Source organism: Pseudorca crassidens, chromosome 7 (assembly GCF_039906515.1).
Source record: "Pseudorca crassidens isolate mPseCra1 chromosome 7, mPseCra1.hap1, whole genome shotgun sequence".
Taxonomy (NCBI): Eukaryota; Metazoa; Chordata; class Mammalia; order Artiodactyla; family Delphinidae; genus Pseudorca; species Pseudorca crassidens.
The window spans coordinates 98,047,929-98,062,674 of record NC_090302.1 but is presented as its reverse complement, the minus strand read 5'-3'; the positions used below and the strand labels follow the sequence as shown (position 1 = coordinate 98,062,674).

At 38.5% G+C, this 14,746-nt stretch overlaps 1 pseudogene; it reads right to left on the bottom strand.

The window, feature by feature from the left end:
• Positions 1-888: 888 nt before the first annotated feature.
• On the bottom strand, positions 889-1,577 carry LOC137227128 (GTP-binding nuclear protein Ran-like; annotated as a pseudogene).
• Positions 1,578-14,746: the final 13,169 nt, after the last annotated feature.

The window sequence follows — 14,746 nt, the reverse complement described above, 5'->3', positions numbered from 1 at the left end:
TCCAGTATAATAAGAAGAAACATTCAGATCCCCCTCACAAATCTTTCCTGCTGCTTCAATGATCATTCTTGAGTCTGTCACTCAGGAGGAGATTTACTCTGATTGGCGTATGCCAATAAGAGTCTGTTCCTAATGCTGGAGGTGAGGCCAGTGTCCTCTAAATCATACGAGCTAAATGGAAATCTAGAAACTTGAATATCAGGTTTCTCTTGGGAAAATAGAGGGATTTGTGAATTCTGGGTAGGCAACTAACTATACATTTTTAAAAGGATGGCTTTTTAGGTTTGGGGGTTTTACAATGATGTTTTAGAGTATAGTTCTTTTTCCCTTATCTTACTTGGCATGCAACAGTCTATTTCAGTTTGAAGTCTTGTGTTTTCTTTCAGCTACAAAATTTTTCATATGTTATTTCTTTGATAATTTCTCTTACATGATTTTTGTCTGTCTAGTCTTTAGGTCAGTTATCTCATTTGTCTTTGTGAAGTAATGACAGCCTCTACTGAATCCCAAGTTTGTTTGTTTGTTTGTTTTTAGATATTTCAGATACAACTTGATTCTGCTTCTAAATGAAAAAGAATGGAAATGACAGTAACAAACAAGATTTCACCACTGAATATTGTGATGTGACTGTAGCAGTCTTATATGTGAAACTCAAGAAGGAAACAGCTGTGTTCCAAAACAGCTAAATATGCAGGTCTGAAAAAATGAAGGCATTTTGTTTAACTGCCACATTCACTCCAAAGCCCATTCATCTCCTTCAGCAACCCAAAGATTAAGCACACGTTCTACTTAGCTATATAAAAAAGTGGCAAACATGCTGCACCACTGACATCACAGGACAGTTGGCTGTAAACTAGACTTCTGATGCTGGGCTTCAGCTTCATTTTCTCACAGGTCATCATCTTCATCCAAGAGAGCAGTTGTCTGAAAAACCTCTAGCTCATGCTCACACTGCACTGCCAAGGCTGGGTCCGTGACCACCTCTGGTGGGTCAAGAGCAGGCATGGCAATGAACTCCAAGTTAGGGTCTTTGATCAGTTTCAGAAGAAGGGCTTTTCAAAGTTGTAATTACTTTTGGCAGAAATGTCATAGTGCTGAGGATACTTCTTTTGGTGGAAGACAATTGATTTTGCTTTAACGTTTCTGTCCTTAACATCCATTTTGTTGTCACACAACACAATGGGGATGGTTTCACATACTCATACCAGATCTCTATGCCCATGAGGCACATTCTTGTAACTTTTTTTTTTTCTTGTAACTCTTCGTGTTACATCAAACATTATGATGATACACTGAGGTTGGATATAATAACCATCTCTCAGTCTACCAAATTTCTCCTGACCAGCTGTATTCCATGCATTAAACTTAATAGGTCTTCTGTTGGTATGGAACACAATGGGATGGTCCTCAACACCCAAGGTAGCTATATACTTCTCAAATTCACCAGTGAGATGACATTCCTCAAATGTAGTTTTTCCAGTACCGCCATCACCAATCAATACATGTTTGAACTGAACTTGGGGTTCTCTTTGGGCAGCCATCCTGATGTTACTTCCAGAAGTGTCTCCACACCTGTCTGACTGAAGGCTCTGGATCCCAAGTTTCGATCCTTAGTTTCAATAAATATATTCATCTTTTCATTAACTTACTCATTGAATTATTTATTGAAACTTTATTAAATATTATAAAACAGGCACTGAGCTATGTGGTAAAGATACAAATATAAGTAAGATATTTTCCCTGCTCTTAAAGGACACCTGTCTAGTGGGGAAGATACACTGATGTATACAGTGCTGTAGTTGAAATATGTGCAGAATAGAATTGGAGTCCAAAGAGGAAATAGACTATTTAATTGGATAGCAGACAGAAAAGACTTCATAGAGAAAGTAATACTTAAGCTGCATCTTGAAAGATGAGCAAATACTCACCAGGTCAGTCGTGGGCAAGGAGTCAGGGCTTTCCAGTCAGGAGAAGCAAAGTAACATGATGTTCTCAGAGACATTTCAAGAAGTTTGAAAGGGATTGATTGTAGAACTGTGGTATAGAATAAGAAGGGAGAAGTAAGTAGGACCCAAATCATGGAGGACTTTATATGCCAGACCACAGAGTTTGGACTTTATCCTGTAGGTAAAAGTGTTTTAATTAGCAGAGTGACGTGGTCATAATTATGTGCTCAGATACACCACACTGGTTATGATGCAGAAAGTGGATGGAGACATTAGACCCTGGGAAACCAGTTACATTATTATCATTACAGATCAAGTGAGGGATGATGATTACATGATCTTATAGATCAGAATATGTCACCCAAAAATATGTCACTCTGGCATAATGATTATTTTGAGGTGAAAGCAATTGAGAAAAAGAGCACAGGACGAGCTCTCTACCTTCCTACTATGTACCTGAAAGCAAGATAACAAATTCCCTTTGTGAAGATGTCCTCCTTCCCCTTTATATACCAGGGAGAGAATAGCAATCTTATCACCAGAGATGAGATGGCACTGAGAGTCCACTAACTTGTCATTATCCACTTTTAGCTTCCCATATATTTGCCTTTCTACAATTTGCCACCCCTAGAAGCTTAAAGTTCCGTTTCTTCATCTTGTCCCTTCTCTTTAAGTGTATCCTCCTTCATCCAAATGATACCAAAGCCTCCAAGATTAGCCATTTCTTTGGAATTATTCTCTTCTTTCTATGAAGACTGCCACACCCTGCTCCATGCCACATAAAAATTTTATCATCAGATAAATGTGTATGCCTTTTTTGCTGTTACTCTTTCACTTGTCAGTTTATTTCATACATCCAGCTGGAGAATCTAAGAGAGTAGAGGAGAAATTTCTTCCCCTCCAGTCTGAAGTCATAGACAAAAGGATGAAGAAATATGAATGATGTGATAGAGGTTGCATTAACGAAGCTTGACTAGATGTGCATTAATGAAGCTTGACTAGTTGTGAATGAGGGGATGGAGTAAAGTACTACCCAGAGTGGCAATCGAGTTCCTGGATGGGTAAATAGCTGGGCATTGATGCCATCCACCGAGGTATCAAACATAGCAGGAAGAGCAAAAAAGCATTTCAAGAGAAGATAATGTGGTTTTCATACCGGACAGGGTTCTTGGCCTTCCCCAATAAATAGAAATTGACTAGAGGCCAGAAAAGAAATTCAGGCAAGTTTTATTGGGGCCCCTGCTGTAGCAGTGGGGAGAGAAAAAAAGTAACAAGTTCTTGCTCTTTCCCCGAGACGTAGCAAGCTCCTTCCTAATATGGGGTGTGGGTAGCGGTGTGTCCAGGAGTAGGGCCGGAGAGGCAGCTTAGGTTTTTTCCGACCTTTTTTATTTTTTCAACATCTTTATTGTAGAATAATTGTTTTACAATGGTGTGTTAGTTTTTGCTTTATAACAAAGTGAATCAGCTACACATATACATATATCTCCATATCTCCTCCCTCTTGCATCTCCCTCCCATCTTCCCTATCCCACCCCACTAGGTGGTTACAGAGCACCGAGTTGATCTCCCTGTGCTATGCAGCTGTTTCCCACTAGCTATCTATTCTACATTTGGTAGTGTATATATGTCCATGCCATTCTCTCACTTCGTCCCAGCTTACTCTTCCCACTCCCGCAGTCCTCAAGTCCATTCTCTACGTCTGCATATTTATTCCTGTCCTGCCCCTACATTCTTCAGAACGATTTATCTATTTGTTTATTTATTTACTTAGACTCCATATATGTGTGTTAGCATACGGTATTTGTTTTTCTCTTTCTGACTTACTTCACTCTGTATGACAGATTCTAGGTCCATCCAGCTAACTACAAATAACTCAATTTTGTTTCTTTTCATGGCTGAGTAAATTCCATTGCAAATAGAGCTGCAATTACATGAATAATTGGTGGTACATTCATGGTACATGAATCTTTTTGAATTATGTGTTTTTCAGGGTATATGCCCAGTAGTGAGATTGCTGGGTTGTATGGTAGCTCTATTTTTAGTATTTTAAGGAACCTCCATACTGTTCTCCATAGTGGCTGTATCAATTAACATTCCCACCAGCAGTGTAAGAGGGTTCCCTTTTTCCAGATCCTCTCCAGCATTTATTGTCTGTAGATTTTCTGATGATGGCCATTCTGACTGGTGTGAGGTGATACCTCATTGCAGTTTTGATTTGCATTTCTTTAATGATTAGTGATGTTGAGATCCTTTCATGTGTTTGTTGACCATCTGTATATCTGCTTTGGAGAAGTATCTATTTAGCTCTTCTGCCCATTTCTGGATTGGGCTGTTTGTTTTTTTGATATTGAGCTGCATGAGCTGCTGGTAAATTTTGGAGATTAATCCTTTGTCAGTTGCTTCATTTGCAAATATTTTCTCCCATTCTGGGGGTTGTCTTTCCCCTTGTTTATGGTTTCCTTTGCTGTGCAAAAGCTTTTACATTTCATTAGGTCCCATTTGTTTATTTTTGTTTTTATTTCCATTTCTCTAGGAGGTGGGTCAAAAAGGATCTTGCTGTGATTTATGTCATAGAGTGTTCTGTCTATGTTTTTCTTTAAGAGTTTTATAGTGTCTGGCCTTACATTTAGGTCTTCAATCCATTTTGAGTTTATTTTTGTGTATGGTGTTAGAGAGTGTTCTAATTTCATTTTTTTACATGTGGCTGTCCAGTTTTCCCAGCACCACTTATTAAAGAGGCTGTCTTTTCTCCTTTGTATATTCTTGCCTCCTTTATAAAAAATAAACTGATCATATGTGAGTGGGTTTATCTCTAGACTTTCTATCCTGTTCCATTGATCTATATTTATGTTTTTGTGCCAGTACCATACTGTCTTGATTACTGTAGCTTTGTAGTATAGTCCAAAGTCAGGGAGCCTGATTCCTCTAGCTCTGTCTTTCTTTCTCAAGATTGCTTTGGCTATTGAGGGTCTTTTGTGTCTCCATACAAATTTTAAGATTTTTTTGTTCTAGTTCTGTAAAAAGTGCCAATGATAATTTGATAGGAATTGCATTGAATCTGTAGATTGCTTTGGGTAGTATAGTCATTTTCACAATATTGATTCTTCCAATCCAAGAACCTGGTATATCTCTCTATCTGTTTGTATCATATTTAATTTCTTTCATCAGTGTCTTATAGTTTTCTGCAGACAGGTCTTTTTTCTCCTTAGGTAGGTTTATTCCTACATATTTTATTCTTTTTGTTGCATTGGTAAATGGGAGTGTTTCCTTAATTTTTCTTTCAGATTTTTCATCATTAGTGTATAGGAATGAAAGATATTTCTGTGCATTAATTTTGTATCCTTCTACTTTACCAGATTCATTGATTAGCTCTAGTAGTTTTCTAATAGCATCATTAGGATTCTCTATGTATAGTATCATGTCATCTGCAAACAGTGACAGCTTTACTTCTTTTCTGATTTGGATTCATTTTATTTATTTTTCTTCTCTGATTGCTGAGGCTAAAACTTGCCAAACTATGTTGAATAATAGTGTTGAGAGTGGACAACCTTGTCTTGTTCCTGATCTTAGAGGAAATGGTTTCAGTTTTTCACCATTGAGAACGATGTTGGCTGTGGGTTTGTCATATATGGCCTTTATTATGTTTAGGTAAGTTCCCTCTAAGCCTACTTTCTGGAGGATTTTTACCATAAATGGGTGTTGAATTTTGTCAAAAGCTTTCTCTGCATCTATTGGGATGATCATATGGTTTTTCTCCTTCAATTTATTAATATGGTGTATCACATTGATTGGTTTGCATATATTGAAGAATCCTTGCATTCCTGGAATAAACCCCACTTGATTATAGTATATGATCCTTTTATTGTGCTGTTGTATTCGGTTTGCTAGTATTTTGCTGAGGATTTTTGCATGTATGTTCATCAGTGATATTGGCCTGTAGTTTTCTTTCTTTGTGACATCTTTGTCTGGTTTTGGTATCAGGGTGATGGTGGCCTCGTAAAATGAGTTTGGGAGTGTTCCTCTCTCTGCTATATTTTGGATGAGTTTGAGAAGAATAGATGTTAGCTCTTCTCTAAATGTTTGATAGAATTCACCTGTGAAGCCATCTGGTCCTGGGATTTTCTTTGTTAGAAGATTTTTAATCACAGTCTCAATTTCAGTGCTTGTGATTGGTCTGTTTATATTTTCTATTTCCTCCTGGTTCAGTCTTGGAAAGTTATAGTTTTCTAAGAATTTGTCCATTTCTTCCAAGTTGTCCATTTTATTGGCATATAGCTGCTCGTAGTAAACTCTCATAATCCTTTGTATTTCTGAAATGTCAGTTCCTATTTCTCCTTTTTCATTTCTAATTCTATGGATTTGAGTCTTCTCCCTTTTTTTCTTGATGAGTCTGGCTAATGGTTTATCAATTTTTTCTTCTCAAAGAACCAGTTTTTAGTTTTATTGATCTATGCTATTGTTTCCTTCATTTCTTTTTCATTTATTTATGATCTGATCTTTATGATTTCTTTCCTTCTGCTAACTTTGGGGTATTTTTGTTCTTCTTTCTCTAATTGCTTTAGGTGTAATGTTAGGTTGTTTTTTTCAGATGTTTCTTGTTTCTTGAGGTAGGATTGTATTGCTATTAACTTGCTCTTAGAACTGCTTTTGCTGCATCCCAGAGGTTTTGGGTTGCTGTGTTTTCATTGTCATTTGTTTCTAGGTATTTTTTGATTTCCTCTTTGATTTCTACAATGCTCTCTTGGTTATTTAGTAACATATTGTTTAGCCTACATGTGTTTGTGATTTTCACATTTCTTTTCCAAGTAATTAATTTCTAATCTCATAGCGTTGTGGTCAGAAAAGATGCTTGATATGATTTCAATTTTCTTAAATTTACTGAGGCTTGATCTGTGACCCAAGATGTGATCTATCCTGGAGAATGTTCTGTGTACACTTGAGAAGAAAGTGTAATCTGCTGTTTTTGGATTGAAAGTCCTATAAATATTAATTAAACCTATCTAGTCTATTGTGTCATTTAAAGCTTGTGTTTCCTTATTAATTTTCTGTTTGAATGGTCTGTCCATTGGTGTAAGTGACTTGTTAAAGTCGCCCACTATTATTGTCTTACTCTTGATTTCCTCTTTTATAGCTGTTAGCAGTTGCCTTATGTATTGATATGCCCCTGTGTTGGGTGCATATATATTTATAATTGTTATATCGTCTTCTTGGATCGATCCCTTGATCATTATGTAGTGTTCTTCCTTGTCTCTTGTAACATTCTTTATTTTAAAGTCTATTTTATCTGATATGAGAATTGCTACTCCAGCTTTCTTCTGATTTCCATTTGCATGGAAAATCTTTTTCTATCCCCTCACTTTCAGGCTGTATGTGTCCCTAGGTCTGAAGTGGGCCTCTTGTAGACAGCATATATACAGATCTTGTTTTTGTATCCATTCAGCCAGTCTATGTCTTTTGGTTGGAGCATTTAATCCATTTACATTTAAGGTAATTATTGATATGTATGTTCCTATTACCATTTTCTTAATTTTGGGGGGTTTGTTCTTGTAGTTCCTTTTCTTCTCTTGTGTTTCCCACTTAGAGAAGCTCCTTTAGCATTTGCTGTAGAGCTGGTTTGGTGGTGCTGAATTCTCTTAGTTTTGCTTGCCTGTAAAGATTTTAATTTCTCCATCGAATTTGAATGAGATCCTTGCTGGGTAGACTAATCTTTGTTGTAAGTTTTTCCCTTTCATCACTTTAAATATGTCCTGCCACTCTCTTCTGGCTTGCAGAGTTTCTGCTGAAAGATCAGCTGTTAAGCTGATGGGGATTCCCTTGTATGTTATTTGTTGTTTTTCCCATACTGCTTTTAATATTTTTTCTTTGTATGTAATTTTTGGTAGTTTGATTTAAATGTATCTTGGCATGTTTCTCCTTGGATTTATCCTGTATGGGACTCTCTGCACTTCCTGGACTTGACTGACTATTTCCTTTCCCATATTAGGGAAGTTTTCAACTATAATCTCTTCTCAGTCCTTGTCTTTTTTTCTTCTTCTTCTCGGACCTCTATAATTCAGAAATTGTTGCATTTAATGTTGTCCCAGAAGTCTCTAACACTGTCTTCAATTCTTTTCATTCTTTTTTCTTTATTCTACTCTGCAGTAATTATTTCCACTATTTTATCTTCCAGGTCACTTATCTGTTCTTTTGCCTCAGTTCTTCTGCTATTGATTCCTTCTAGAGAATTTTTAATTTCATTTATTGTGTTGTTCATCATTGTTTGTTTGCTCTTTATTTCTTCTAGGTCCTTGTTAAATGCTTCTTGTATTTTCTCCATTCTATTTCCAAGATTTTGGACCATCTTTACTATCATTACTCTGAATTCTTTTTCAGGTAGACTGCCTATTTCATCTTCATTTGTTTGGCCTGGTGGGTTTTTACCTTGCTCCTTCATCTGCTGTGTGTTTCTCTGTCTTCTCATTTTGCTTAACTTACTGTTTTGGGCATCTCCTTTTCTCAGGGTGTACGTTCGTAGTTCCCGTTGTTTTTGTGGTCTGCCCCCAGTGGCTATGGTTGGTTCAGTGTCTTGTGTAGGCTTCCTGGTGGAGGGGGCTGGTGCCTGTGTTCTGTTGGGTGAGGCTGTGTCTTGTCTTTCTGGTCGGCAGGACCACACCTGGTGGTGTATTTTGGGGTAACTGTGACCCTATTATGATTCTAGGCAGTCTCTCTGCTAATGGGTGGTATTGTGTTCCTATTTTGCTAGTTGTTTGGCATAGGGTGTCCAGCACTCTAGCTTGCTGGTCATTGAGTGAAGTATTCTTACAGGAGAAAAGTACAAATAGACATAGACAAGAGAGGAAGTCCATGTGAAGTGGGAGACAGAGATCGGAGTAATGTGCCTACAACCCAAGGAACATCAAAGATTGCTGGCTACCACTGGAAGCTAAAAAAAAAAGCATGAAATGGATTCTTCCTCAGAACCTCCAGAAGGAACCAACCATATAGCACCTTCATTTCAGACTTCTAGTCTCCCAGAATGTGAAAATAAATTTCTCTTTTTTTAAGCTGCCTGGTACTTTTTCCTGGTAATGTTAGGGGAGCCACTGACAAAAACCATGTGCCCTGGCCAGACACGATAGTAACCACTTGCATGAGTTATCTTACTACAGGAGGTCTTTGTAAGGAACTCAGAAGCAACAAGGTACCACAAACTGGAAGAATTAAGGAAAGGTCAAAAGGAGAGAGGAGATGCTAGTCCATATGTCCTACCAACCTCCCAGAACCCTTCTCAGTGGAATCCATCTTGGCTGAGCCATGCACACCCACCAGGAAGACCTTGATTCAGAATGATTGGCCAGAGACAATCCGGAAACTAACCCCATTACCATAAAACCGAAGCCTGTGAGCCACGTGGCAGAGCAGTTCTCCTGGGTTCCCTTACCCTGCTGCTCTCCACCCGGACACCCCTTCCCAGTAAAGTCTCTTGCTTTGTCAGCACCTGTGTCTCTGGTACAATTTATTTCTGAGTTTTAGATAAAAGCCCACTCTCGGGCCCTGGAACAGGTTCCCCTTCCTGTAACAGTAATTTGTTATGCCACCCTAGGAAACTAATGCATCTTCCTGTTGAGGTTTCTTTCTCTGCACTTGCCTCCCACAGCAATCAGAGTAATCCTTTTGGAGCCCAAGTCAGATCATCCCATTGTTTTACTCAAAGCTCTCCAGTGGCTCCCATCTTAGAGTAAAAGCCAAGGTCCGTTCAAGGACCTTCAAAGCCCTTGGCACTGGGGAGTGATGATCTGGTCCCAGTTACCTTTCCAGCCACATCTCTTAACCAAGCCTCTCATGAGCCCTCCCAGCACCCACAGAACACAGAACTCTAACCACACTTAAGTGTTTCTGGAACTTGTTTCCCACCTGCCTAGAATGCTTTTCTCCCCAGGATGTTTCTGTTAGCTTATTTCCTTACCTCTTTCAACTCTCAAATAACACAGTACCAGAAAGAGGCATTCTCAGAACACCCTATCTAAAATAGTGTCACTCTTCTCTCTTCTCCTTACTCTGCAGACATCATGTACACATACAGATAAGTATGAATATGGACGTGGATATAGGTTATGGATTTGTAATACAACTCGTCTCTCCCAATAGAATACAAATTCCCTGAAGACAGGAATTTTGTTTTGTTTGCTGCTGCATTCCCATTACCTATGTCTGAAATGTCATATCTGTGTGTTTTTGCCTGTCTTTTGACACATCACAATTACTTTGCATTAAGGATATTTCTTTATGTCTCATCTCTTCTAGTGGACTGCAAGCTTCTTAAAGTTAGAAACTCTGTTTCAGTCATACCTGCCTCACTTTCTCCCTCTACCTAACCCAAGAAAGTACTTTGTAGATAGTCAATGCTCAAAACATACTAATTTTTTGGTCCACATTTCTATGAAGTTTTTTTATCCATTGTTTTTAAGTATAAAAACTGTATAAACTAAAATTTGAATCTCTTGTTTTTTAAAGACTTTTAAGGATAAGCTCTCCTAAAGATCTTGGACTTTTATAAGTTCCTTTTGGGAAGAGAGCAATTCTATAAAATGTTGTAATCTAAATCATTCTTTAGTGAAAAGTGATCTTATCCTCTTTGATATTTATTAAATGTCAGTAACATATGTAGTTCTTGGCATATTAGATTTTGCTTCTTTAAAAATGCCAGGTATAATGTAAGCCATGTATTGAAAGGACTATAAAAGATCATTAATTTGAACTTTCCTAGTTTTGAAATTTTGTCACTTCCAACACACAGGTGTGGCATGTGCTAAAGTACCTTATCTAAATATATAAAGAAAAGTTTTTTCAGATTTTAACTAGCATCTCAGGGAAGTTGTTTGAACCATTTATGTAGTCCTCTAAAATAAGTATTTCTAAGTGCCATACTTATAACTTCTTCAGGTCAATTGTCCAAAAATGAACCTGATATGTCAATTAAAAGCATTCTTATTTATTCACTAATCTAAGTCTCTGAGGGCTTTCTGAAAGCAGGACTCTTGCCTATCTAAAATAGAGGTGTCAGCAAGGCAAAGACTTGATCAAGGACATGGGCTCTCAGAATGATTTGTCCAAGGAGGATTTGCAATGGGCATAAAGAGTCTATAAATTAGTACTTTGAATTCAAAGTTTAAATAAACTTTATTTAAACAAACTTGCCTAAATCTGTGTGAGTTTTAAATATAAGAAGAGTCAGGAAGGATTCACCCTCTTTTTAAAATTTTACTTAATTTTTAGCTTAAAATGATGATAATTTGAGTAGTTACTTGACTATAATATGAGTAAATATAATTTGAGTAATTCAGACCAAAGATTTAGAGTGATATTGGGAGAAGTCATATTCTAAGATCCTTGAAGGCAAAGAGGAGGTGTATGCTTTATTTACTTTGTGTCCTCTGGCCCCTGAACAATTCCTGGCACATATGAGGTGTTCACTAAATGTTGGCTGAAATAATCTGGGTTATAACCACCACTCATCAGAAAGCCAAGCCATCAATAATAGTCCCAGGTCAGGAAACCCCCTTGCTTCCCAAGGTATGCCAACTCAGCTCAGGCCTTTTCCCATAAAGCCCCCAGTGACTTCTCCTGTCTCTTCTCTAACCTCATTTAACCTTGACTGTCACTTCTCAAGTGAGCACTTGTGGTGTTTGTTCAGTTCTCTGCAAGAGCCCTTTATCTCAAGTCCTTTATCAATTTATCAACTCCTTCCAGAGGGCAAAGAGCATTTCCTATCTTTGCATTCAGTGAAACAAAAACTGTTAGCATCCTGTGGCTATAATCCCTTCACACTTGGATTGTGTAACAATTGATTGTCTGAATGACAGCCTAGGAACAGCCTAGGGAGCTAAAGGTCTTTGACCTTCCTAATTACACCTGGAGGAAGAGGGGGTGCTTGTCTACAACTCATAAGTACCTATGTCTAGTAATAAAATTAGAGTTGTAATCTGTGCTGAAGGTCCTGTACCTCTCATTTGTGCTTTCCCTCTGAACTGGGGAAGAAGGCCATTCCACCCCTTAATTCCATCCCTTAATTCCATCAGGAGTTCATGTTTTTGATTCAGTATCTTCATTCCTAGAGGTCCCTCATAGTACAGTAGTTCTCAGAATTGGCTGCACATGGCAATCACCTGGGGGAATTTTTAAAAATACAGATGCCTGGTTCTCAGCTTAGAGATTTTGATGTAGTTCATATGGGGTGCGGCTGAGCATTTATATTTGTCAAATCTCCCCAGTTGATTCTGATATGCAGTAAAGTTAGAGGACTGCTGTTATTGAACTCAGATTCAGCTGCTTGCCACTCGAACACTGATACTTGACAAGTGCTGGTTGGAAAGGAAAGGTTGCTTTATTCAGGAGGCTGGCAACCTGGGAAGAAGGCACTCAGTATCCAAGAACCAATTCTGATGGTTTTGCTCAATCATGAAAATTTTTAAAGGGAGAAAAGAGGGATTAATCACAGTTAATCATTTGGGGAGGGGTTGAGAGTCTTTGCTATCTTCCACTGTGTGCAGGTTTTCTTCTGATTGGTTGGTGGTGAAGTAACAGGGCAGTGTTCCAGGACTCTTGTACTTAGCCTGAAGTTACCATCCTTCACCTGGGTGGGAGCCTTAGTTTCTACAGAAAAGCTCAGAAATATATTGTTATATATGTTCTTTAAGGAGGATCCAGGACCCTGACCCATCACTGCACTATTGTTTCTTGACTGCTCCTCATTTGTTTCTGCATTTCCCTCCCTTCCCTGATTAGAAACTGTTTGAAGCTGCTCTTCGGAACTCAGGGAAGGTCAAGGAAACTGAATGAAACCTATTTTCTACAAACAAGAAATGAGGGAAAGGATTTGTACCCTGAAGAGCCCCACAGGGTCTTGCTTGATTTCATTGTCCTTTTAGAGCATATAGGACATGCTTAAGCTGATATCAATTATTGATTTTGGTGGGATCTTGTCTGTCTCTTTGTCTTTTTTGCGTGTGTGAAAAAACAAAATTAGCCAGATAATTCTACAGGGAACTCCCTAATGCCAAACCCACATGTTGCTTTACAGCTGGCTGTAGTCACATGCAAATCACAATGGGGAATTACAAGAAGGAATTTGCCTGAAAGTAACATTCCCCAGCCTTCCCCAAGTTGGAAATTTACTGTTTTTAACACTATTTTTCATGCTGAGTCTATAATAAGTGACTTGATCAGTTTTCAGGAGAGATAACCAATATAAGAGTTAAAGTAATACGTATAGCTGATTCACTTTGTTGTACAGTATAAACTAACACAATATTAGTTTACTACATCTGTGATGTAGGTGAGGGTAGAAGCTACCTGCAAGATTTCACTTACCTTGCAGGAAAAAAGTATAAATCCCTTTATTCTCCATGGTTGCTTGCTTGTTCTGAAGCTCCCATTTTTACCAATAGCTAAAGAAAAACAAAAGTTAATTTGCCGGTTAATGGTAATCCAGTCCGTTAAAAGTCCTAATTCCTTCTCAGGGTAGTTTTAGCCTTTAAAGCTTTGCACCCCTTCCCAGTGTGAGTGTTCATACTCATGGAATTGGGGTGTGTGTGTGTGTGTGTGTGTGTGTGTGTGTGTGTGCGCCTGGCTTGTGTGCTGGCTTTCCCTGATGGCTGCTGCTGACCTTTGTGGAGACCCACTCAGACCCCTACAGTTGGTATAAAGATTATTTTAAAGTGAAAACATTTAAGCTAAAGATAATGCAGAAAAAAATCTTATTTGATTGTCTTTTATCTGACTAAAGCAAAGCATTCAGAAAATACAGCTGTCATTAACCCCATCCAAGGTGGTTTCTTGAAAAGTCAGCTACCATGGAGACAGACTGCCCATTTTCATTAAACATCAAAAGCTCAGTAGAACCTTCTCCACTTTCCCATTTCTCCCTTTTTGTTAAGTTTGGTCTATAAACCTCTTATCTGTGGCTATTGAGTGACCTACTCATTACTGAGTACTCCTGCTGCTACCTGTATGCATAAAGCCCATCTTTTCTTCTGTTAATTTATTGTCACTTAATTTGCAGTTTCCTCCAACTATCAGACTTAACTTGGAAGAGGAAGAGTTTTCCTCCCAACCCCTTACATGTATCAGCTGTCTTCTGGGCATTTGCCTCTGTTCTTACTGGATTTACTACTGAAGAATTGTCCAAGAGTGGTGTAAGTCATGATGAATCCAAGCAGGACCCTGTGGGGTCCTCACAGATACAAAAACCTTTCCTTTCCCCCATTTCTTGTTTGTAAGCCTTCTCTGAGTTCCAAAGGGCAGATTCAAACAGTTACTAATTAGGGAAGTAAGGGATGCAGAAACAAAGGAAAAGCAGTCCAGAAACAATAGTGTAGTGATAAAGCAGAGTCTCAGTTCCTCCTCAGTGGATATACGTAACAATCTGATATATATCTTTGAGTTCTTCTGAGGCAGGAGATAGATAGGCCCCCATCTGAGCAGTTGGAATTCGTCCCCTGTGGACAGATACTCCAAGATGAAGATAATAGCAGGAGGATAATAGGAGAGGCTGAGCCCTGCCCAGATAAAAGATAGAGACCACATATGTCTCATTCTCGAGGTCAAGGAGACCTTCCCAACTCTACATGTGCAGAGAGGTTCCTTCTCCTTGGAGGTGGAAAAGGGAGTGATGTCAACCTACCCATTGGCCTCTTCACTGGAATCCATCTTGGCTAAGAGATGTGCACACACATGGGAGGACCCTGAGCTATACCAAATACAGACTCAGAACCAGGCAAATCAAGATGATTGGCCAAAGGAAACTCAGAATAAATGTCCCA